This window comes from Petromyzon marinus, unplaced genomic scaffold (assembly GCF_048934315.1).
Source record: "Petromyzon marinus isolate PM22_M1 ecotype Great Lakes invasive population unplaced genomic scaffold, UKy_Petmar_22M1.pri1.0 PM_G_Scaffold_19, whole genome shotgun sequence".
Taxonomy (NCBI): domain Eukaryota; kingdom Metazoa; phylum Chordata; class Hyperoartia; order Petromyzontiformes; family Petromyzontidae; genus Petromyzon; species Petromyzon marinus.
The window spans coordinates 2,417,023-2,442,749 of NW_027422750.1; positions in this window are offsets into that span (position 1 = coordinate 2,417,023).

The following is a 25,727-nucleotide window of genomic DNA, read 5'->3' on the forward strand; positions in this document are numbered from 1 at the left end:
ACAGTGACACACACAGTGACACACAGTGACAGAGCGACACACAGTGACACACAGTGTATACACACACAGTGTAGACACACATTGTATACACACAGTGTACACACACAGTGTACACACACACAGTGTACACACACAGTGTACACACACACAGTGTATACACAAGAATGTCCACGTTGTTGTAGCTGGGCTCACACACCCAAGGGAGGGAGCAATGGAAAATGAATCTAAATCAACTTAAAAACCAACTCTGTGACGTCACCACTCTGCATTACCTCATCGGCGTGAAACGCCAGGGTGAGGTGTACTTCGCTAGTGACGTCATGTCACCAAGGTATTCACCCCTCCCCCGTCCACCGCGCTCTTGAGCGTGATGTCACCTCCGCTGGGGTCACTGCCGATATAGTTCCATTGGCAATCCTTATTTGGGCACAGCTACGCCCAGTGACTGGTGGCTCATTAACATAATGTTCCGTTAAAGCCGTCGCGAGTTTGTTGCGACGGGTTCAGCGCCCACGCCCCCATCCCTCGACGTAGGGTCCAGCCTCATTAACATAATTTATTCAGTTAGAGAGCCGCTCGTGGGAGGGAATTGACGTCATTCTACTTCCTGCTGTCGCGAGGAAACAGGAAGCTGCCGTGTGTGCGCTTGCACTGAAATCCGAGGTGAGAAATTCTCATCGTTGTGGTGGTGGTCGTTGTGGTGGTGGTTGTGGTGGTTGTTGTTGTTTACCAAGGTAGAGCCTCGCTCTCTCTCTCAGGGATGTCAGTTGAGTAGCAGCGAGCATGGGAATCGATGTCCAGGTTGGAACGTTACAACGCGGGGCCTAGCCACGCAGGGCCTTGCCTCCTGCCCTCGCCTGATTGCGTTCACTTTAATTATCTCGCTTAAGTTTAATTTGTCTTCACCCGGCTCGCCACTTTGTAACTTTGTTTTATTGTAAATATTCACGCAGTTTTTGTTTTCTTTTGTTACCAGGCCAAGCCCGCTTGAGCTGCTATACCGCTCTTGTTATCAGAAGCGACCTGCCCACAACAACACTAGGTGAGGCTTTGTCAACGTGTGTGAATGTTTTGACTTAAAACTTTGGTGACTGCAGGAATTAATATTCTTGGTTCTTTCGGTAAAGTCACGTAGATAGAAAATAAAAATTAAATTAAATGAAAAATTGAAAATAAAGCAAAAAAACCCACGAGGTTTCGATTGCAACACAAGTGGTCTTTATCTTATTGAATTTAATCTGTTATTTTTATTTTCTATCTACGTGACTTTACTGAAAGAACCAACAATACGTGCGTCAATGTCTATCGGTCAAAGACGCTAAGCGCGTGCCGCTGTTGACTCTGAATGTGTGGAGGGGAACACCTTCACCACGGGGAGAGAGAGACAGAGACACGGATAGCCTCGGCTATGTTAATTGATCTTCGATTCATTACTTGGTGGAGTGAGGAAGAATTAATGCTGAGCAGATGAAGGTGGCCAGGCATGGTTCTGGTCACACCACCACCTGTTTTATGCATTTCTGCCTAACACAAATAGTATTGTTTTCAACACCCTTTGCTATGTCAGCTGAATTTAGCTTTCATAAATATTCCTTTTGTAGTCAGACAGCCAAATTTGTGTGCTTAGAGTTTTGGGTTAACATTCATCTTGGAAGATATGAAGGCTTCCAGGCATATTAATGACATTTTCCCTCTCATTGTGTGCCCTAACAGCCCGTGGAGAGAAACCCTTCAGGTGCACTCTGTACATGAAGGCGTTTGCACGTTCATCAAATCTGATGAATTTGAGAAACTTTTCACTACATCATGAATATATTAATAAGTATAGACGTGTAAGTCTCGTGTGCATTCCTCTGTGCCTGACGTGTAGATGGTGTGGATATTCTTTGTTTCTGTTTGCAGCTGACGCTTCCTCTGCAGAATTGGTCTGATGGAGCAAAGGCACTCAGCGCAGCTCGGTGCGACAAGTCAACAATGTGACCAGCATGCATACAGCACGGACCGGACTGGATATTTGACACGTCACCAGAGAACACACACAGGAGAAAAACCCTTCAGGTGCACGATGTGCGGGATGGCGTTTGCACAGTCATGTAATCTTGTAATACACCAGAGAACACACACGGGAGAGAAACCCTTCAAGTGCAGTGTGTGTGGGAAGGCATTTGCACATTCATCTTCTCTTAAAAAACACCAGAAAACACACATAGGAGAGAAACCCTTAAAGTGTACTTTGTGCGGCAAGGCGTTTTCAGATTCATGTCATCTTGTAACACACCAGAGAACACACACGGCAGAGAAACCCTTCAAGTGCACTGTGTGCGTGAAGGCATTTGCACATTCATCTGCTCTTGTAAAACACCAGAGAACACACACGGGAGAGAAACCCTTCAGGTGCACGATGTGCGGGATGGCGTTTACACAATCATATAATCTCGTATTACACCAGAGAACACACACGGGAGAGAAACCCTTCAAGTGCAGTGTGTGTGGGAAGGCATTTGCATGGCTATCAGTTTTTCAGACCCACCAGAGAACACACACGGGAGTGAAACCCTTCAGGTGCAGTGTGTGTGGGAAGGCGTTTGCACATTCATCAAGTCTGCAAAGACACCAGAGTACACACACGGGAGAGAAACCCTTCAAGTGCAGTGTGTGTGGGAAGGCATTTTCACAGTCAACTGTTCTTAAAAGACACCAGAGAACACACACAGGAGAGAAACCATTCAAGTGCAGTGTGTGTGGGAAGGCATTTTCACAGTCAACTGTTCTTAAAAGACACCAGAGAACACACACAGGAGAGAAACCCTTCAGGTGCTTTTTGTGCGGGATGATGTTTGCACAGTCATCAAATCTTCAAGTACACGAGAGAACACACACGGGAGAGAAACCCTTCAAGTGCACTCTGTGCGGGAAAGCGTTTGCACAGTCACCACATCTTCAAAGACACCAGAGAACACACACGGGAGAGAAACCCTTCAAGTGCAGTGTGTGCGTGAAGGCATTTGCACATTCATCAAATCTTCAAGTACACCAGAGAACACAGAAGCATCAGAAGATCCACAAGGAGTGGAGTCTGAAATCAGCTTGTGAAAGTCAAAGTGCCGCAATGAGCCCATCCCTCATGAAACAAGAACTGGACGAAAATCCCAGCTTAGACACTTTTAAGGTATAAAGGTGAAATATGAAGAGGTGAAGCTGAAATATGAAGAGGTGAAGGTGAAATGTGAAGAAGTGATGAGCGAAGAAGTGAAGGTAAAATGTGAAGATGAAGATTCAACTCCAAAATGGGACCTTCACATCGTGAAGCAGGAGGAGAATTCTGACTGAGGCAGAGCGAGGCAACTCCCAGCAGTTTGTGGAAGTGGAGGTGTGGGTGGACTTGCTCCTAGACAATACAAAGTCAAGTGGAGACCCGGTAGATGTGTAAGCCTAAGACGATGTCGCTACAATAGATGCACCTTTGTCACAGGCCTTTAATGATTAGAACGTGAAGTTGAACACTCATTTCTTAGGTTCATCCTGCAGAGTAAGGGCGGCCAGTCTTTGTGGGCCCGTGGGTTGGGTAGATCTCTAACCAGGAGCAAGAGCCAATAAGCTCCCAAGCATTCATGGTGCTTGCTTAACCACCTCAGCAACTCGGAGTTTTGTGTCGTACCTCGTCTGAAACACTCGAAGAGCATCCCCAAGTAGCAGCTGCCCCTGTGTGGCACAAGGTGGTGGCCCTGCACCGGTCTGCATGTGGACAAGAGCCTGTCAGTAGGGGGCGATGATTGATGTGTCATCTCAGTTGTGTAGTTTGTAGGTAATGTTTAGAATTTGCTACATTTTCACTCAGACGCCAGCATGCAATGGCCTCGTTTTGAATGACACAATAGTATGTTTTACATACACTCTGAAGCAGACTGCAACTTCTTTTTTAAAAGCTTGTTAATACGATGTAATGTGATGCAGGATATTTCACTGAAGTAATTCAATGTTGTTAATATGCCTGTCAATAATTTAGAATGTATACTTGTCTGGTTTTGTGCATACTTGTAACATTTGATCTGTAAGGGTCAAACATTGAATAAGTGATGTTAGGACAAAGTGTGTGTGTGTGTTTGGAAGTAACCTGTACAGAGAACTCAGGTGAGACCCGTTGTTCTTGTGATACAGGTCAAACGGTGTTTTTGTGTTCCACGAAGCATCTGGAGCAACTCATTGTCTTTGAAATAGGTAGTACGCTCGGATCATTCATCAGTTACAAGGTATACCACTTAAAGGTTACACGTATAGGAGGAGGTACATTCTCTACAACACGAATTGTAGTTTTGTGTTACGTGTTGACGTAGATTTTGTCTAACTGGGACTATAAATGCTCCTTGCTGATTAACGTCTGGATGTTCGTTACCTATCGGTTGAAGCAAACCCCACTGCTGTTGTTGAGACGCTGTGCACCATTTAATGGTCCAACACATTGACGGCCTTCAGGCCAGGAAAGTCACAACATTTGCACACGAAGGACGCATTCACGCAAGTACCCCATGCTCCGTTTTGAAGTTTTCAAATGAAACATCTTTGACTTGTGTTGTGTTTTGAATTAGATAATTTGTATTTCTACATTAAAAGCTTGTTTCAATTTACATCTGGAAGACTTCATTGAAAAGGACATTTCGTGTGAATTTTCTCTCATCATTAAGTAGATGGCCTTGCCGGGGGTTCGGTTCAATGCGGACACAAACACAATGTACACACACAGTTTATACACAGTGTACACACAATGTACAGACTGTACACAGACAGTGTACACACACAGTGTACACAGTGTACACAGAGTGTACACACACAGTGTACACACACTGTATACACAAAGTGTACACACACACAGTGTACACACACAGTGAACACACAGTGTACACACACAGTGTCTGTACACAGTGTATACACAGTGTACACACTGTACACACATGCACAGTGCACACACACAGTGTACACACACAGGGTACACACAGTGTATACACAGTGTACACACACAGTGTACACACACTGTATACACAGTGTACACACACAGTGTATACAAAGTGTACACGCAGTGTATACAAATAGTGTACACACAGTGTACACACACAGTGTGCACACACAGTGTACACACAGTGTATACACACAGTGTACACACACAATGTACACACACAGTGTACACACACACAGTGTACAAACACGCAGTGTACACACAGTGTATACACACAGTGTACACACAGTGTACACACACGCAGTGTACACACACAGTATATACACAGTGTACACACACAGTGTACACACACACAGGGTAAACACAGTGTACACACACACAGTGTACACACGGTGTACATACAGTGTATACACCCAGTGTACACACACAGGGTACACACACAGTGTATATATATACACACAGAGTGTACACACAAAGTGACATAGTGACACACACACACTGACACACAGTGACACGCACACAGTGACACAATGACACACAGCGACACACAGTGACAGTGTACACACACACAGTGTACATACACAGTGTATACACACAGTGTATACACAATAATGTCCACGTTGTTGTTGCTGAGCTCACACACCCAAGGGAGGGAGCAATGGAAAATTAATCTAAATCAACTTAAACTCCAACTCTGTGACGTGACCACTCTGCATTACCTCATCGGCGTGAAACGTCAGGGTGAGGTGTGCCTCGCTAGTGACGTCATGTCACCAAGGTATTCACCCCTCCCCCGTCCACCGCGCTCTTGAGCGTGACGTCACTTCCGCTTGGGTCACTGCCGATATAGTTCCAGTGGCAATCCTTATTTGGGCACAGCAACGCCCAGTGACTGATGGCTCATTAACATAATGTGTCCGTTAAAGCCGTCGCGAGTTTGTTGCGACGGGTTCAGCGCCCACGCCCCCATCCCTCGACATATGGGCCGGCCTCATTAACATAATTTATTCAGTTAGTCGCTCGTGGGAGGAAAGTGACGTCATACTACTTCCTGCTGTCGCGAGGTAACAGGAAGCTGCCGTGTGCGCGCTTGCACTGAAATCCGAGGTGAGAAATTCTCATCGTTGTGGTGGTGGTTGTGGTGGTGGTGGTGGTTGTTGTTGTTTACCAAGGTAGAGCCTCGCTCTCTCTCCTAGGGATGTCAATTGAGTAGCAGCGAGCATCGGAATCGATGTCCAGGTTGGAACTTTACAACGCGAGGCCTAGCCACGCGGGGCCTTGCCTCCTGCCCTCGCCTGATTGCGTTTACTTTAATTATTTCGCTTAAGTTTAATTTGTCTTCACCCGGCTCGCCACTTTGTAACTTTGTTTTATTGTAAATATTCACGCAGTTTTTATTTTCTTTTGTTACCAGGCCAAGCCCGCTTGAGCTGCTATACCACTCTTGTTATCAGAAGCGACCTGCCCACAACAACACAAGGTGAGGCTTTGTCAACGTGTGTGAATGTTTTGACTTAAAACTTTGGTGACTGCAGGAATTAATATTCTTGGTTCTTTCGGTAAAGTCACGTAGATAAAAAAATAAATTAAAATAACAGAAAATAAAATTAAATGAAGAATATTTTTTTTTAAATAAAGCAAAAAACCCACGACATTTTGATCGCAACACAAGTGGTCTTTATCCTATTAAATTTAATCTGTTATCTTTATTTTCTATCTACGTGACTTTACTGAAAGAACCAACAATACGTGCGTCAATGTATCTATCGGTCAAAGACGCTAAGCACGTGCCGCTGTTGACTCTGAATGTGTGGAGGGGAACACCTTCACCACGGGGAGAGAGAGACAGAGACACGGATAGCCTCGGCTATGTTGATTGATCCTCGATTCATTACTTGGTGGAGTGAGGAAGAATTAATGCTGAGCAGATGAAGGTGGCCAGGCATGGTTCTGGTCACACCACCACCTGTTTACTCATGGCAGTGTGTGACAGTGTCAAATTTGTGTTTGAAGTAAAGTCTATTAACTCTGTTGAACACGAGGATATATAAAAACAATAGTTTATTTTTGTTTTCCTCTGGATCTCTTTATACGAATGGAAACAGGTGAACACAGCACACACATTCAGCTGAAGTCGGAACTGTTCATCCCCAGCATTCAAGGACATAGCCTGGATTCACACCTGAGTTGCGATTGAACGTTAATTAATGCATTTCTGCACAACAGAAATAGTATTGTTTTCAACACCCTTTGCTATGTCAGCCGAATTTAGCTTTCATAAATATTTCTTTTGTAGTCAGCCGAAATTGTGTGCTTAGAGTTTTGGGTTAACATTCATCTTGAAGATATGAAGGCTTCCAGGCATATTAATGACATTTTCCCTCTCATTGCGTGCCATAACAGCCCGTGGAGAGAAACCCTTCAGGTGCACTCTGTACGTGAAGGCATTTGCACGTTCATCAAATCTGATTAATTTGGGAATTTTTTTCACTACATCATGAATATATTAATAAGTATAGACGTGTAAGTCACGTGTGCATTCCTCTGTACCTGACGTGTAGATGGTGTGGATATTCTTTTTTTCTGTCTGCAGCTGACGCTTCCTCTGCAGAATTGTTCTGATGGAGCAAAGGCAGTCAGCGCAGCTCGGTACGACAAGTCAACAATGCGACCAGCGTGCATACAGCACGGACCGAACTGGAAATCTGACACGGCACCAGAGAAGTCACACAGGAGAGAAACCCTTCAAATGTACTGTGTGTGGGAAGGCATTTTCATGGTCATCTGCTCTTAAAAATCACCAGAGAACACACACGGGAGAGAAACCCTTCAAGTGCAGTGTGTGTGGGAAGGCATTTTCAGATTTATCTACTCTTAAAAAACACCAGAGAACACACACAGGAGAGAAACCCTTCAGGTGCACGATGTGCGGGATGGCGTTTGCACAGTCATGTAATCTTGTAACACACCAGAGAACACACACAGGAGAGAAACCCTTCAAGTGCAGTGTGTGTGGGAAGACATTTTCAGATTTATCTACTCTTAAAACACACCAGAGAACACACACAGGAGAGAAACCCTTCAAGTGCAGTGTGTGCGTGAAGGCATTTGCACAGTCATCTGATCTTGTAAAACACCAGAGAACACACACGGGAGAGAAACCCTTCAGGTGCATGATGTGCGGGATGGCGTTTGCACAGTCATGTAATCTTGTAACACACCAGAGAACACACACAGGAGAGAAACCCTTCAATTGCACTGTGTGTGGGAAGACATTTTCATATTCATCTCATCTTCAAAGACACCAGAGAACACACACGGGAGAGAAACCCTTCAAGTGCAGTGTGTGTGGGAAGACATTTGCAGATTCATTTGCTCTTAAAACACACCAGAGAACACACACGGGAGAGAAACCCTTCAAGTGCAGTGTGTGCATGAAGGCATTTGCACAGTCATCTGATCTTGTAAAACACAATAGAACACACACAGGAGAGAAACCCTTCAGGTGCACGATGTGCGGGATGGCGTTTGCACAGTCATGTAATCTTGTAACACACCAGAGAACACACACAGGAGAGAAACCCTTCAATTGCACTGTGTGTGGGAAGACATTTGCATATTCATCTCATCTTCAAAGACACCAGAGAACACACACGGGAGAGAAACCTTTCAAGTGCACTGTGTGTGGGAAGACATTTGCAGATTCATTTGCTCTTAAAACACACCAGAGAACACACACGGGAGAGAACCCCTTCAAGTGCAGTGTGTGGGAAGGCATTTTCACATTTATCTACTCTTAAAAAAACACCAGAGAACACACACAGGAGAGAAACCCTTCAAGTGCAGTGTGTGTGGGAAGACATTTTCAGATTTATCTACTCTTAAAAAACACCAGAGAACACACACAGGAGAGAAACCCTTCAAGTGCAGTGTGTGCGTGAAGGCATTTGCACAGTCATCTGATCTTGTAACACACCAGAGAACACACACAGGAGAGAAACCCTTCAGGTGCACGATGTGCGGGATGGCGTTTGCACAGTCATCTACTCTTGTAACACACCAGAGAACACACAGAGGAGAGAAACCCTTCAATTGCACTGTGTGTGGGAAGACATTTTCAGATTCATCTACTCTTAAACACACCAGAGAACACACACTGGAGAGAAACCCTTCAGGTGCAGTGTGTGGGAAGACATTTTCACATTCATCTACTCTTAAAAAGCACCAGAGAACACACACGGGAGAGAAACCCTTCAGGTGCAGTGTGTGGGAAGACATTTTCACATTCATCTCTTAAAAAGCACCAGAGAACACACACGGGAGTGAAGCCCTTCAGGTGCAGTGTGTGTCGGAAGACATTTTCAGGTTCATTTGCTCTTAAAACACACCAAAGAACACACACAGGAGAGAAACCCTTCAAGTGCAGTGTGTGTGGAAAGGCATTTTCAGATTCATCTCATCTTCAAAGACACCAGAGAACATGCACGGGAGAGAAACCCTTCAAGTGCAGTGTGTGTGGGAAGACATTTTCAGATTCATTTGCTCTTAAAACACACCAGAGAACACACACAGGAGAGAAACCCTTCAAGTGCAGTGTGTGTGGAAAGGCATTTTCAGATTCATCTGCTCTTAAAACACACCAGAGAACACACACGGGAGAGAAACCCTTCAAGTGCACTGTGTGTGGGAAGGCATTTGCACAGTCATCTGCTCTTTAAAAACACCAGAGAACACACGGGAGAGAAACCCTTCAAGTGCACTGTGTGTGGGAAGACATTTTCAGATTCATCTGCTCTTTAAACACAACAGAGAACACACACGGGAGAGAAACCCTTCAAGTGCACTGTATGTGGGAAGGCATTTGTACAGTCATTTGCTCTTAAAACACACCAGAGAACACACACGGGAGAGAAACCCTTCAGGTGCAGTGTGTGTGGGAAGACATTTTCACAGTCATCTGCTCTTAATACACACCAGAGTACACACACGGGAGAGCAACCCTTCAAGTGCAGTGTGTGTGGGAAGGCATTTTCACAGTCATCTGCTCTTAAAACACACCAGAGTACACAGAAGCATCAGAAGATCCACAAGGAGTGCAGTCTGAAATCAGCTTGTGAAAGTCAAAGTGCCGCAATGAGCCCATCCCTCATGAAACACGAACCGGAAAAAAATCCCAGCTTGGACACTTTTAAAGGTATCGAGGTGAAATGTGAAGAAGTGATGGTGAAGAGGGAAGAAGTGAAGGTAAAATGTGAAGATGAAGATTCAACTCCAAAATGGGACCTTCACATCGATGGAGGCAACGTAAAGCAGGAGGAGAATTCTGACTGTGAGGCAGAGCGAGGCAACTCCCAGCAGTTTGTGGAAGTGGAGGTGTGGGTGGACTTCCTCCGAGACAATACAAAGTCAAGTGGAGACCCAATAGATGTGTAAGCTTGAGATGATGTCGCTCCAATAGATGCACCTTTGTCAAAGGCCTTTAATGACAAGAACGTGAAGTTGGACACTCAATGGCTAGGTTCAACCTGCAGAGTAAGAGCGGCCCGTCTTTGTAGACCTGTGGGTTGGGTAGATCTTTTACCAGGAGCGAGAGACAATAAGCCCCCAAGCATTCACTATGTTATCATAATTGCATTTACACGGTGCTTGCCTTATCGCCTCGGCAACTCGGAGTTTTATGTCGTACCTCGTCTGTAACACTTGAAGAGCATCCCCAAGTAGCAGCTGCCCCTGTGTGGCACAAGGTGGTGGCCCTGCACCGGCCTGCATGTGGACAAGAGCCTGTCAGTAGGGGGCGATGATTGATGCGTCATCTCAGTTGTGTAGTTTGTAGGCAATCTTGATTCGAAGCTTTCGTGACTGCAGGAATCCACACTGTTGAGTTATTTCGGTAAAGTCACCACGTGGGTAGAAACATAACAGATCACGGCGTTTAGATCACAACACAAGCAATCGTCATCAGGTGGGACAACCACAGCAAGAGAAACTGCTGAAGTAGTAGGCGCCTACTCCAGCAGTTTCTTCTTCTTGCTGCTGTGCTTGTCCCACCTGATGACGATTGCTTGTGTTGCCATCGAAGTGCCGTGATCTATTATTTGTAGCGTGATGTTTAGAATTTGCTACATTTTGACCCAGACGCCAGCATGGAACGGCCTACTCGTTTTGAATGATGCAACAATAGTACGTTGTACATACACTGTTAAGCCGACGGTGCGTATTTGTAAAATAACTTCTTGTTAATACGATGTAACGTGATGCAGTCAATTTCGCTGCAGTAATTCAATTTTGTTAATATGCCCGTCAATAATTTAGAATTAATACTTGTCTGATTGTGCGCGTACATGTAATATTTTGTCTGAGGGTCAAACATTGAATAAGTGATGTTAGGACAAAGTGTGTGTGTGTGTTTGGAAGTAACCTGTACAGAGAACTCAGGTGAGACCCGTTGTTCTTGTGATACAGGTCAAAGGGTACTTTTGTGTTTCACGAAGCGTCTGCCTCTGGAGCAACTCATCGTCTTTGAAATAGGGAGCACGCTCGGATCATTCATCAGTTACAAGGCATACCACTTAAAGGTTACACGTATAGGAGGAGGTACATTCTCTACAACACGAATTGTAGTTTTGTCTTACGTGTTGACCTAGATTTTGTCTAACTGGGACTAGAAATGCACCTTGCTGATTCACGTCTGGATGTTCGTGACCATCGGTTGAAGCAAACCCCACTACTGTTGTTGAGACGCTGTGCACCAATAAGGGTCCAACACATTGACGGCCTTCAGGCCAGGAAAGTCACAACATTTGAACACGAAAGACACATTCACGCAAGTACCCCATGCTCCGTTTTGAAGTTTTAAAATGAAACATCTTGGAATTGTGTTGTGTTTTGAATTAGATGATTTTATTTCCTCATTAAAAGCTTGTATCAATTTACATCTGGAAGACTTCATTGAAAAGGACATTTTGTGTGAATTTTCTCTCGTCATTAAGTAAATGGCCTTGCCGGGGGTTCGGTTCAATGCGGACACAAACAGTGTACACACACACACACAGTGTACAAACACACAGTGTACACACAGAGTCTATACACACAGTGTACACACAGAGTCTATACACACAGTGTACACTGTGTGTGTGTACACACACACAGTGTACACATACACACTGTACACACAGTTTATACAGTGTACACACAGTGTACACACAGTGTACACTGTGTGTACACAAACAGTGTACACACAGTGTACACATAGACAATGTACACACACAGTGTACACACAGTGTACACACACACAGTGTACACACAGTGTACACACACAATGTACACACACACTGTACAAACACAGTGTACACACACAGTGTATACACACAGTGTACACACAGAGTGTACACAGTGTACACATAGTGTACACACACACAGTGTACACACACTGTATACACAGTGTACACAAACACAGTGTACACACACAGTGTACACACAGTGTACATACAGTGCACACACAGTGTACACACACACAGTGACACACAGTGACACAGTGATACAGTGTACACACACAGTGTACACACACAGTGTACACGCACAGTGACACAGTGACACAACAACAATCGCCATTCGCCACTAAGTGGTGGTGACGTCACCACGAAGCTTGTGCCAACAACAACAACCGCCATTCGCCACTAAGTGGCGGTGACGTCACCACGACGCTTGTGCCAGGCTATGTGCACCGTGAGGCCACGTGAAGTGTCGAACGCCCGCTGGCAGGAGGTCACTGGGCAGACCCAGGTGCCACGGGTCGACTGACTGAGATGACTGGCTGATGCACCACCTGTGCCCCCTACTGTGCCAACCTGCTGTGCTTTAGCCACCCGGCGCTCCGCTCGTTGTTGTGAGCGTCGCTCCTCCGCCCTCCATTGTTGTTGGAGGGCGACTGCCTCCAACTGCCCAGTAGCATCCTTCACGAGCCTCCTCCACAGAGGCCGATCTTGACACCGCTGGTACCAGTCATCGGCAAGTCCACTCAGCTCCACGTCCTCCTGTACCACATCACTCCATCTCTTCTCTAGCCCATGCCGCGCCCGCTTAGCCCCCTCAATCCGGCCAACAAAAGCTGTTTCGGCATGCGGTGGCTGGGCATGCGGGCTACATGACCCAGCCATCGCAGCCTTGCCTGCCGGAGGAGCTCACCGATGGGACCCTGCCCAGATCTTTCAAGGATTTGTGAGCTCCTCACACAATCCAGTCTGGTTAAACCCAGGATGGATCGTAAGCAGGCCAGCCTAAATGTTTCTAACCGGCGAAGATGTTCCATTAGGGGGGTCCACGTTTCGCAAGCGTAGAGAAGGGAGGGAATGACCGTGGCCGAGAAGACCTGAAGCTTAGTGCGGAGCGACAGACCAGGTAGCTTCCACACAGCGTTACCCAACCGATGAAAACATATTGCCGCTCGACTGATTCGGAGTGAGACCTCTGCTGTTAAACTGGAGCCAGTCATAAGCACACTGCCCAGGTATGGGAAACTCTCCACTCTCTCCACAACTGCCCCACCGATTGGGAGTTTTGGGGGTGGAGTGTCCGATGGTACAAAATTCCCAGGCAGGTGCTTAGTTTTGGTGGGGCTGATGGTAAGGCCCCACCTCTTAGTGGCACGCTCCAGTCTCAGCAGCAGCGTCTCCAACTCCTCCTCTGACTGAGCAGCTATTACCAACTCATCAGCATACATAACGTGGTTGAGCAATAGGGAGCCATCCCTTGACCGCACCCGGGCATCGATTAGCCTCCCATTATATCTGTACCATATGGAGATTCCCCCGGTACAGCTATTGAAGGCTTCACGAACTACGTGGTCAAAATAGATGTTAAATAATGTGGGAGCCAGAGGACATCCCTGTCGCACCCCAAGGTGTACAGGGAATGGCTCTGACTTCCGGCCACGTAGTTTTACCCGGGCCCGCTCACCATCATGAAGGTCCTTAATGATCGTGAGCAGAGGGTCAGGTACTCCAAAAGCACGAAGAACGACCCAGAGGCCAGGCCTACTGATGGTATCATAGGCCTTGACCAGGTCAATAAAGCAAAGATGTAGGTCTTGTTGGAATTCCCTACACCTCTGCTGTAGCAGACGGACAGAAAATATGGCATCTGTGCAGGACCGCCCTTTCCTGAAATCGCATTGGGGCTCCGCAAGCCTCTCCTCAGCGTGCCTGGCAAGGCGATGCTGAATAATCCTTGCCAGGACCTTTCTCGGCACACTGAGGAGTGAGATGCCCCTGTAGTTGTTACAGTCTGTGCGGTCCCCCTTCTTAAAAAGGGGGACCACCAGGGCATCCTTCCAATCCTGCGGAACCCGTCCAGTGGTCCAGACTGTTGTTATGATGTCATATAGGGCAGTCTGTGCACAAACGCCACCCTCCCTCAGCATTTCGCTTGGGAGATCATCTCTGCCCGCTGCCTTTCCTGGTCTAAGACTCCGGATCGCCTTCAATACTTCCTCAGCAGATGGCACCTCAGCCAGCCACTCACAGGGGGTGACTTCTTCCAATATTTGAGGCACCGCAGCCTCAGCAGGGCCATCCTCACTTTGTGCCACGATGTTTTCCTGGCTGAGGGATTTTCCCTCCCCCAGGACCTCACAGAAATGCTCAGCAAATCTGCGAACCTGTTCCTGGGGGTCGGAAATTGGATCACCGTTTTTTCCCCTAATGATGGTAATAGGTGTGGCGCTGCAGGTTACTTTTTTGATGGAGTTAAATAGAGATTTGTGATCACGGGCCACTGAGGCAGACTCCATCTCCTCAGCAACCTGCGACCACCACCCATCCTTGCAGCGCCTCACGGCTCTCCGAACCTCCGAGCGAAGGCTGCGGTAAGCCTCCTCATTCTCTGACGTGGGATTCTGTAGCCGATGACAGTGGGCCTGTCGCTTTTTCTCAACCATCCTGAACACCTCCTCTGTCAGCCAGGGTCTCTGGGGAGGTCTGGACCGCGTACCCAAAGCAGCCATTGCAGCTGCATGAGTCACAGTCCTAAACCTCGCCCATTTACCCTCGACATCAGGAGGAGTCGGGGACGATGCCAATCCCAGCCGCAAGCGATGATGAAATTCTCGCTTGCAACTTTCATCAGATAACTGAGACCAGGCCACTTTATGTTGGAATGGGGTCCTGGGTGTACACCCACCACCAAGCTTGTGCCAGGCACAGTGACACACACACAGTGACACACAGTGACACACACAGTGTATACACATAGTGTACATACACAGTGTACACACACAGTTTATACACATAGTGTACACACACACAGTGTACACACACACAGTGACACACAGTGTATACACATAGTGTACACACACACAGTGTACACACACACTGTACACACACAGTGTACACACACACAGTGTACACACACACAGTGACACACACACAGTGTATACACACAGTGTACACACACATTGTACACACACACACAGTGTATACACAATGTCTACGTTGTTGCTGAGCTCACACACCCAAGGGAGGGAGCAATGGAAAATGAATCTAAATCAACTTAAACTTCAACTCTGTGACGTCACCACTATGCATTACCTCATTGGCGTGAAACGCTAGGGTGACGTATACCTCGCTAGTGACGTCATGTCAGCAAAGTATTCATCCCTCCCCCGTCCACCGCGCTCTTGAGCGTGACGTCACCTCCGCTCGGGTCACTGCCTATATCGTTCCAGTGGCAATCCTTATTTGGGCAAAGCTACGCCCAATGACTGGCGGCTCATTAACATAATGTGTTCGTTAAAGCCGTCGCGAGTTTATTGCGACGGGTTCAGCGCCCACGCCCCAATCCCTCCACATATGGGCCGGCAACATTAACATAATTTATTCATATTCTTAGTTTTTTCGGTAAAGTCACGTTGAAGAGAAACAACAAAATAACAAAATATATATAAAACAATAAAAAATTCTCACGACGTTTCGACCATAACTCAAACGGTCATCATGATGACCGTTTGAGTTATGGTCGAAACGTCGTGAGAATTTTTTTATTGTTTTATATATATTTTGTTATTTTGTTGTTTCTCTTCAACGTGACTTTACCGAAAAAACTAAGAATATGAATTACTGCAGTCACGAAAGCTTTAAATCAAAATATAATTTATTCAGTTACAGAGCCGCTCGTGGGAGGGAAGTGACGTCATACTACTTCCTGCTGTCGCGAGGTAACAGGAAGCTGCCGTGTGCGCGCTTGCACTGAAATCCGAGGTGAGAAATTCTCATCGTTGTGGTGGTGGTCGTTGTGGTGGTGGTGGTTGTTGTTGTTGTTTACCAAGGTAGAGCCTCTCTCTCGTAGGGATGTCAGTTGAGTAGCAGCGAGCACGGGAATCGATGTCCAGGTTGGAACTTTACAGCGCGGGGCCTAGCCACGCGGGGCCTTGCCTCCTGCCCTCGCCTGATTGCGTTCACTTTAATTATCTCGCTTAAGTTTAATTTGTCTTCACCCGGCTCGCCACTTTGTAACTTTGTTTTATTGTAAATATTCACGCAGTTTTTATTTTCGTTCTTTTGTTAGAAGGCCAAGCCCGCTTGAGCTGCTATACCGCTCTTGTTATCAGAAGCGACCTGCCCACAACAACACAAGGTGAGGCTTTGTCAACGTGTGTGAATGTTTTGACTTAAAACTTTGGTGACTGCAGGAATTAATATTCTTGGTTCTTTTGGTAAAGTCACGTAGATAGAAAATTAAATAAAAATAACAATAAAATAAATGAATAATTCGAAATAAAGCAAAACAACTCACGTCATGTTGATCGCAACACAAGTAGTCTTTATTTAATGTAATTGTATTATCTGTTATTGTTATTTTCTGTCTACGTAACTTTACCGAAATCAACAAGAATACGTGTGTCAATGTCTATCGGTCAAAGACGCTAAACGGAGAAACGCTCAAACTCAAAATATACAGCAGGCGTCAGGGTCGGGATCGAACCCACGATTTCCTGTATACCAGGTGAGGTAGTTAACATCTCACTAGTTAGTCTCGGCTATGTTCATTGATCCGCGATTAATTACTTGGTGTAGTGAGGAAGCACTAATGCTGAGCAGATGAAGGTGACCAGGCATGATTCTAGACATGCCACCGCCAGTGTGTGACAGTGTTAAGTTTGTATTTGCAATGAAGTCTATCAACTCTATTGAACACGGAGGTTATATCAAAACAATAGTTTATTTTTGTTTTCCCTCTGGAAATCTTACTAAGAATGGAAACAGGATGTGAACACAGCACACACATGCAGCTGAAGTCGGAACTGTTCATCCCAGCATTCAAGGACATCTGAGTTGCGATTGAACATTAATTCATGCATTTCTGCATAACACAAATAGTATTGTTTTCAACACCCTTTGCTATGTCAGCTGAATTTAGCTCTCATAAATATTCCTTTTGTGACCAGACAGCCGACATTGTGTGCTTGGAGTTTTGAGTTAACATTCATTTTGAAGATACGAGGGCTTCCAGGCATGTTTATAACCATTTGCCCTCTCATTGTGTGCCATGACAGCCCGTGTGATGAATTTGGGACACTTTTTCACTACATCATGAATATATGAATGAGTATAGACGTGTAAGTCACGTGTTACTGTGTATATATGCATTCCTCTGTGCATCGATACTGACGTGTAGATGGTGTGGATATTATTTTTTTCTGTCTGCAGCTGGCGCTGGTCTGATGGAGGAAAGGCAGTCAGCGCAGCTCGGTACGACAAGTCAACAATGCGACCAGCGTGCATACAGCACGGATCGGACTGGAAATTTGACACAGCACCAGAGAACACACACAGGAGAGAAACCCTTCAAGTGCACTGTGTGTGACAAGGCATTTGCATGGCCATCAATTCTTCAGACCCACCAGAGAACACACACAGGAGCGAAACCCTTCAGATGCACAATGTGCAGGAAGGCATTTTCACAGTCATCAAATCTGCAAAGACACCAGAGAACGCACACGGGAGAGAAACCCTTCAAGTGCACTGTGTGTGGGAAGGCATTTTCACAGTCATCAGCTCTTAAAACACACCAGAGAACACACACAGGAGAGAAACCCTTCATGTGCAGTGTGTGCGGGATGGCGTTTGCAGTTTCATCAAATCTTAAAGTACACCAGAGAACACACACAGGAGAGAAACCCTTCAAGTGCATTCTGTGCAGGATGGCGTTTTCAGAGTTGCCACATCTTCAAAGACACCAGAGAACACACACAGGAGAGAAACCCTTCAAGTGCAGTCTGTGTGGGAAGTTGTTTCCAGATTCATCAAATCTTCAAGTACACCAGAGAACACAGAAGCATCAGAAGATCTGCAAGGAGTGGAGTCTGAAATCAGCTTGTGAAAGTCAAAGTGCCGCAATGAGCCCATCCCTCATGATACAAGAACTGAAGGAAAATCCCAGCTTGGACACTTAAAGGTATCGAGGTGAAATATGAACAGGTGATGGTGAAATGTGAAGAGGTGATGGTGAAGAGGGAAGAAGTGATGGTGAAGAGGGAAGAAGTGATGGTGAAGACCAAAGAAGTGATGGTAAAATGTGAAGATGAAGATTCAACTCCAAATGGGACCTTCACATCGATGGAAGCAACGCGACGTAGGAGGATAATTCTGACTGTGAGGCAGAGCGAGGCAACACCCAGCAGTTTGTGGAAGTGGAGGTGTGGGTGGACTTCCTCCGAGACAATACAAAGTCAAGTGGAGACCCGGTAGATGTGTAAGCCAGAGACGATGTCGCTCCAATAGATGCACCTTTGTCACAGGCCTTTAATGACAAGAATGTGAAGTTGGACACTCAATTCCTAGGTTCAACCTGCAGAGTAAGGGCGGCCAGTCTTTGTGGACCTGTGGGTTGGGTAGATCTCTAACCAGGAGCGAGAGATAAGCCCCCAAGCATTCACTATGTTATAATAATTGCATTTACACGGTGCTTGCTTAACCGCCTCAGCAACTCGGGAGTTTTGTGTCGTACCTCGTCTGAAACACTCGAAGAGCATCCCCAAGTAGCAGCTGCTCCTGTGTGGCACAAGGTGGTGGCCCTGCACCGGCCTGCATGTGGACAAGAGCCTGTCAGTAGGGGGCGATGATTGATGCGTCATCTCAGTTGTGTAGTTTGTAGGTAATCTTGATTCGAAGCTTTCGTGACTGCAGGAATCCACACTCTTGAGTTCTTTCGGTAAAGTCACCACGTGGGTAGAAACATAACAGATCACGGCGTTTAGATCACAACACAAGCAATCGTCATCAGGTGGGACAACCACAGCAAGAGAAACTGCTGAAGTAGTAGGCGCCTACTCCAGCAGTTTCTTATTGCTGCTGTGCTTGTCCCACCTGATGACGATTGCTTGTGTTGCCATTGAAACGCCGTGATCTATTATTTGTAGCGTAATGTTTAGAATTTGCTACATTTTGATCCAGACGCCAACATGCAATGGCCTACTCGTTTTGAATGACGCAACAATAGTACGTTGTACATACACTGTTAAGCAGACGGTGCGTATTTGTAAAATAGCTTCTTGTTAATACGATGTAACCTGATGCAGTATATTTCACTGCAGTAATTCAATGTTAATTAGAATTAATACTTGTCTGATTGTGCGCGTACATGTAACATTTTGTCTGAGGGTCACACATTGAATAAGTGATGTTAGGACAAAGTGTGTGTGTGTTTGGAAGTAACCTGTACAGAGAACTCAGGTGAGACCCGTTGTTCTTGTGATACAGGTCAAAGGGTACTTTTGTGTTTCACGAAGCGTCTGCCTCTGGAGCAACTCATCGTCTTTGAAATAGAGAGCACGCTCGGATCATTCATCAGTTACAAGGCATACCACTTGAAAGTTACACGTATAGGAGGAGGTACATTCTCTACAACACGAATTGTAGTTTTGTCTTACGTGTTGACGTAGAGTTTGTCTAACTGGGACTAGAAATGCTCCTTGCTGATTGACGGCTGGATGTTTGTACCTATCGGTTGAAGCAAACCCCACTGCTGTTGGGGTCCAACACATTGACGGCCTTCAGGCCAGGAAAGTCACAACATTTGCACACGAAGGACGCATTCACGCAAGTACCCCATGCTCCATTTTGAAGTTTTAAAATGAAGCATCTTTGAATTGTGTTGTGTTTTGAATTAGATGAGTTTATTTCTTCATTAAAAGCTTGTATCAATTTACATCTGGAAGACTTCATTGAAAAGGACATTTCGTGTGAATTTTCTCTCGTCATTAAGTAGATTGCCTTGCCGGGGGTTCGGACACAAACAGTGTACACACACAGTGTACACACACACAGTTTACACACAATGTATACACACTGTACACACACACAGTGTACACACACACAGTGTACACACAGTGTGCACACAGTGTACACACAGTTTATACACAGTGTATACACAATGTACACACACAGTGTACACAGTGTACACACACACAGTGTACACACACAGTGTACACACACACAGTGTATACACATAGTGTACACACACAGTGACACACAAAGACAACGATCCCCCGTGTAGCCTTAACAGACTGTAGGGGCAAGTGCTGTTAGCGAGCACCTATGAAGGCCGGAACGGTACACGAGGGGATGGGTGGCCAGCACCACGCCCGACCGCCTTTGTCTCCCTAGTGGCGATATTTACACACCGCACCAGGTACTCAGTGACACAGTGACACACACAGTGTATACACATAGTGTACACACACACAGTGTACACACACACGGTGTATACACAATAATGTCCACGTTGTTGTTGAGCTCACACACCCAAGGGAGGGAGCAATGGAAAATGAATCTAAATCAACTTAAACTCCAACTCTGTGACGTCACCACTCTGCATTACCTCATCGGCGTGAAACGCCAGGGTGAGGTGTACCTCCCTAGTGACGTCAGGTCACCAAGGTATTCACCCCTCGCCCGTCCACCGCGCACTTGAGCGTGACGTCACCTCCGCTTGGGTCACTGCCGATATCGTTCCAGTGGCAATCCTTATTTGGGCAAAGCTACGCCCAGTGACTGGTGGCTCATTAACATAATGTGTCCGTTAAAGCCGTCGCGAGTTTATTGCGACGGGTTCGGCGCTCACGCTCCCATCCCTCACAGTTTGGGCCGGCTCATTAACATAATTTATTCAATTTTGATTTAAAGCTTTCGTGACTGCAGTAATTCATATTCTTAGTTTTTTCAAAATAATAAATAATATATTTTATTATTTTGTTGCTTCTCTTCAACGTGACTTTACCGAAAAAACTAAGCATATAATTTATTCAGTTAGAGAGCCGCTCGTGGGAGGGAAGTGACGTCATACTACTTCCTGCTGTCGCGAGGTAACAGGAAGCTGCCGTGTGCGCGCTTGCACTGAAATCCGAGGTGAGAAATTCTCATCGTTGTTGTGGTGGTGGTCGTTGTGGTGGTTGTTGTTGTTGTTTACCAAGGTAGAGCCTCTCTCTCGTAGGGATGTCAGTTGAGTAGCAGCGAGCATGGGAATCGATGTCCAGGTTGGAACTTTACAACGCGGGGCCTAGCCACCCGGGGCCTTGCCTCCTGCCCTCGCCTGATTTGCATTCACTTTAATTATCTCTCTTAAGTTTAACTCGTCTTCACTCGGCTCGCCACTTTGTAACTTTGTTTTATTGTAAATATTCACGCAGTTTTTACTTTCGTTCTTTTGTTAGCAGGCCAAGCCCGCTTGAGCTGCTATACCGCTCTTGTTATCAGAAGCGACCTGCCCACAACAACACAAGGTGAGGCTTTGTCAACGTGTGTGAATGTTTTGACTCAAAACTTTGGTGACTGCAGGAATGAATATTCTTGGTTCTTTCGGTAAAGTCACGTAGATAGAAAATTAAATGAAAATAACAAGAAAAATAAATGTAAATAAAGCAAAAAAACTCATGTCGTTTTGATCGCAACACAAGTGGTCTTTATTTAATCTAATTGTATTATCAATTATTGTTATTTTCTATCTACGTAACTTTACTGAAAGAAACAAGAATACGTGTGTCAATGTCTATCGGCCTGGTATACTTCCTGTATACCAGGTGAGGTAGTTAACATCTCACCACGGAGAGAGACACGCAAACTCCAGTTAGCCTCGGCTATGTTCGTTGATCCTCAATTATTTGGTGGAGTGAGGAAGCATTCATGCCAAGCAGATGAAGGTGGCCAGGCATGATTCTAGACACGCCACTGCCTGTTTACCCAGTGACAGTGTACAGTTTGTGTTTGCAGTAACGTCTATTAACTCTGTTGAACACGGAGGTTATATCATAATAGTTATTTTTTGTTTTCCTCTGGAACTCTTTATAAGAATGGAACAGGAAGTTAACACAGCACACACGTGCAGCTGAAGTCGGAACTGTTCATCCCAGCATTTAAGGACATCTGAGCCTGGATTCACACCTCTAAGTTGCGATTGAACATTAATTTATGCATTTCTGCCTAACACAAATAGTATTGTTTTCAACACCCTTTGCTATGTCAGCTGAATTTAGCGCTCATAAATATTCCTTTTGTGCTCGGAGTTTTTGGTGAGTATTCATTTTGAAGTATAGACGTGTAAGTCACATGTGACTATATATGCATTCCTCTGTGCCTCGATACTGACGTGTAGATGGTGTGGATATTATTTTTTTCTGTCTGCAGCTGACGCTTCCTCTGACGCTTCCTCCACAGAATTGGTCTGATGGAGCAAATGCGCTCAGCGCAGCTCGGTAGGACAAGTCAACAATGCGACCGGTGTGCATACAGCACGGATCGTACTGGAGATTTCACACGGCACGAGAGAACTCACACAGGAGAGAAACCCTTCAAGTGCAGTGTGTGTGGGAAGGCGTTTGCACATTCATATAATCTTGTAACACACCAAAGAACACACACAGGAGAGAAACCCTTCAGGTTTCAGTGTGTGTGGGAAGGCGTTTGCACATTCATCTACTCTTGTAGACCACCAGAGAACACACACGGGAGAGAAACCCTTCAAGTGCAGTGTGTGTGGGAAGGCGTTTCCACGTTCATCTGCTCTTGTAATACACCAGAGAACACACACAGGAGATAAACCCTTCAAGTGCAGTGTGTGTGGGAAGGCGTTTGCACAGTCATCTACTCTTGTAACACACCAGAGAACACACACGGGAGAGAACCCCTTCAAGTGCAGTGTGTGTGGGAAGGCGTTTGCACAGTCATCTACTCTTGTAACACACCAGAGAACACACACAGGAGAGAAACCCTTCAGGTGCACTCTGTGCGGGATAACGTTTTCACAGCAACAACATCTTCAAGTACACCAGAGAACACAGAAGCATCAGAAGATCCACAAGGAGTGGAGTCTGAAATCAGCTTGTGAAAGTCAAAGTGCCGCAATGAGCCCATCCCTCATTAAACAAGAACCGGAAGAAAATCCCAGCTTGGACACTTTTAAAGGTATCGAGGTGAAATATGTAGAGGTGATGGTGAAGAGGGAAGAAGTGATGGTGAAGAGGGAAGAAGTGATGGTGAAATGTGAAGAAGTGAAGAGCGAAGAAGTGAAGGTGAAATGTGAAGATGAAGATTCAACTCCAAAATGGGACCTTCACATCGATGGAGGCAACGTGAAGCAGGAGGAGAATTCTGACTGTGAGGCAGAGCGAGGCAACTCCCAGCAGTTTGTGGAAGTGGAGGTGTGGGTGGACTTCCGAGACAATACAAAGTCAAGTGGAGACCCGGTAGATGTGTAAACTTTACGTTTTAATAATTGTGTTTTTTTTATTTTATTTTGGGCACCTTTATAATACATGCCACAGGACCCGCACGAGCTTAATCCGGCACTGTCTGGGATACCGTTCCAGTGCCCAACCAGGCAGTGTTGAAAACACCGCGGGTGGAGTTGAGGGTGACGGTGGAGGGCGCGACGGGGGCGAGTGATGCCGATGGGCGGCGAGGTGGTCATCCGAGAGGATGCCCAGTGGGGAGATGAAACAATTAAATCGCTCCACGTGTCAGGTGATGTTGATATCGAAAACTGACACGTAACTGGCATGCCATAAATAGGAAATTAACTCTGCTTATTAGAATAAATGTATTTATATATGTTGATAAACTGTTTTCAAGCATATTTTGTGTCTCTAACGGCGACTACAGGGACCACGTGATTGTTTAAAAATGTCTTTGATTATAACTATAATTGCCTACAATTCGTCATGTGTAGCTTATTTAGACTATAATTTATTCACTACCCAAACTGTATTGACTTGAAAACATAGAGCTGATAGTTTTAAGCAGTTTTTTTTTATTTATACGTTTGAAAAAATATATTTGCACAAATTGAACTTGTTCAGATACAAGGTGAATTCACAAGGCTTTGTAAAAAATCCAATATTTCAGAATTTTGACTTAAGGGAGAATATTTTTTTTAATGTTGGTAAAAATAAAGATTCAGAAATATATATTGTGCCGTGTCTACAATTTTACTGTAAAGTGGAATTGGTAAAAAAAATAGATGGTTCAATGAGCCACTCTGTCTAGGGGAAAGCTACCCATATGGATGCTTACCTGAAACAGGATTCCCACCACCATCCATCCCAGAAGAATTCCCTCATCAAGACTCTGCACCATAGAGCCCAATGCATATCCGACCAGGAACACATAGCCAGTGAACTAAAGCACGTACACCAAGCTCTTAAGGCTAATGGTTACTCTGACTACACAATCCGCAAAGCTATCACTGCAACCATGAAGAAGGACCCTTTTGAGGAGCCTTTCAAAACCATCACTTTGCCCTACATTGCGGGGATCACAAAAAAGATCTCCAAAATCTTGAATGAACACAAGATCCAGGTCCGTTTCAACACATAACATAAAATCCGTGATCTGGTTCCGTCTGTAAAAGATGTGATTCCGGACATACAGTATCCTGGTGTCTATAAACTAAGTTGCCTCTGTGGTAGTAGTTACATTGGAGAAACCATACGACATGTCTCGGACCTCATTCGTGAACAGAATGCAGACCTAAAACACGGTAGGACCAACACCTCAGCCGTGGCAGATGACTTATAATTCAGTAGGCTCACATGACATTGACTTCTCCAAGACGGAGGTTATTTGCAATCCATCTGGCTACCATGAGAGATTCGTTCATGAGGCTATCCACATATACAGAGACAATTTCAACCGAGAGGAAGGAATTCTGGCTTAGGAATCATTGGAAGGATTTGATAAACCATTTCGGGTCTTAAATGATTGTTCACACTTATGGTGGCTTCCAGACTGCATCCATTATTTTCGTCTCCCCCCTCCTCTATCCCCAACATATATGGACTCGTCCATCTGAATGACTGTCAAATCGCTCTCTGTGGTGCTAACGTTAAAAAAACGCCACTTTTTTTATTTTCTTGCTGTGGTTTTCACACCTGATGATGATTGCGTGTGTTGCAGTCGAAACGTCGTGAGAATTTTATTGTTTTATATTTTTATTATTTGATTGTTTCCCTTCTACGTGGTGACTTTACCAAAAGAACCAAGAATAGTTCATAGTTCCATTTATTTGGTATAGCCCTGTGAGCCATTCGGCTCTTGAATCGGGTGCAACCGCAACATACAAAAAAACATGAACAAGAAAACATCTTAAAGTGATTATGTGACTGTGCAAACAGAAAATCCAGGAAAAAAACATCAAAATATTCCTGAAATAGCACCGTACACCAACGCTGTGTGCAAAAATCCCAGTGGGATGCAAGTCAAACAACAACAACAACAACCACAAGACAACT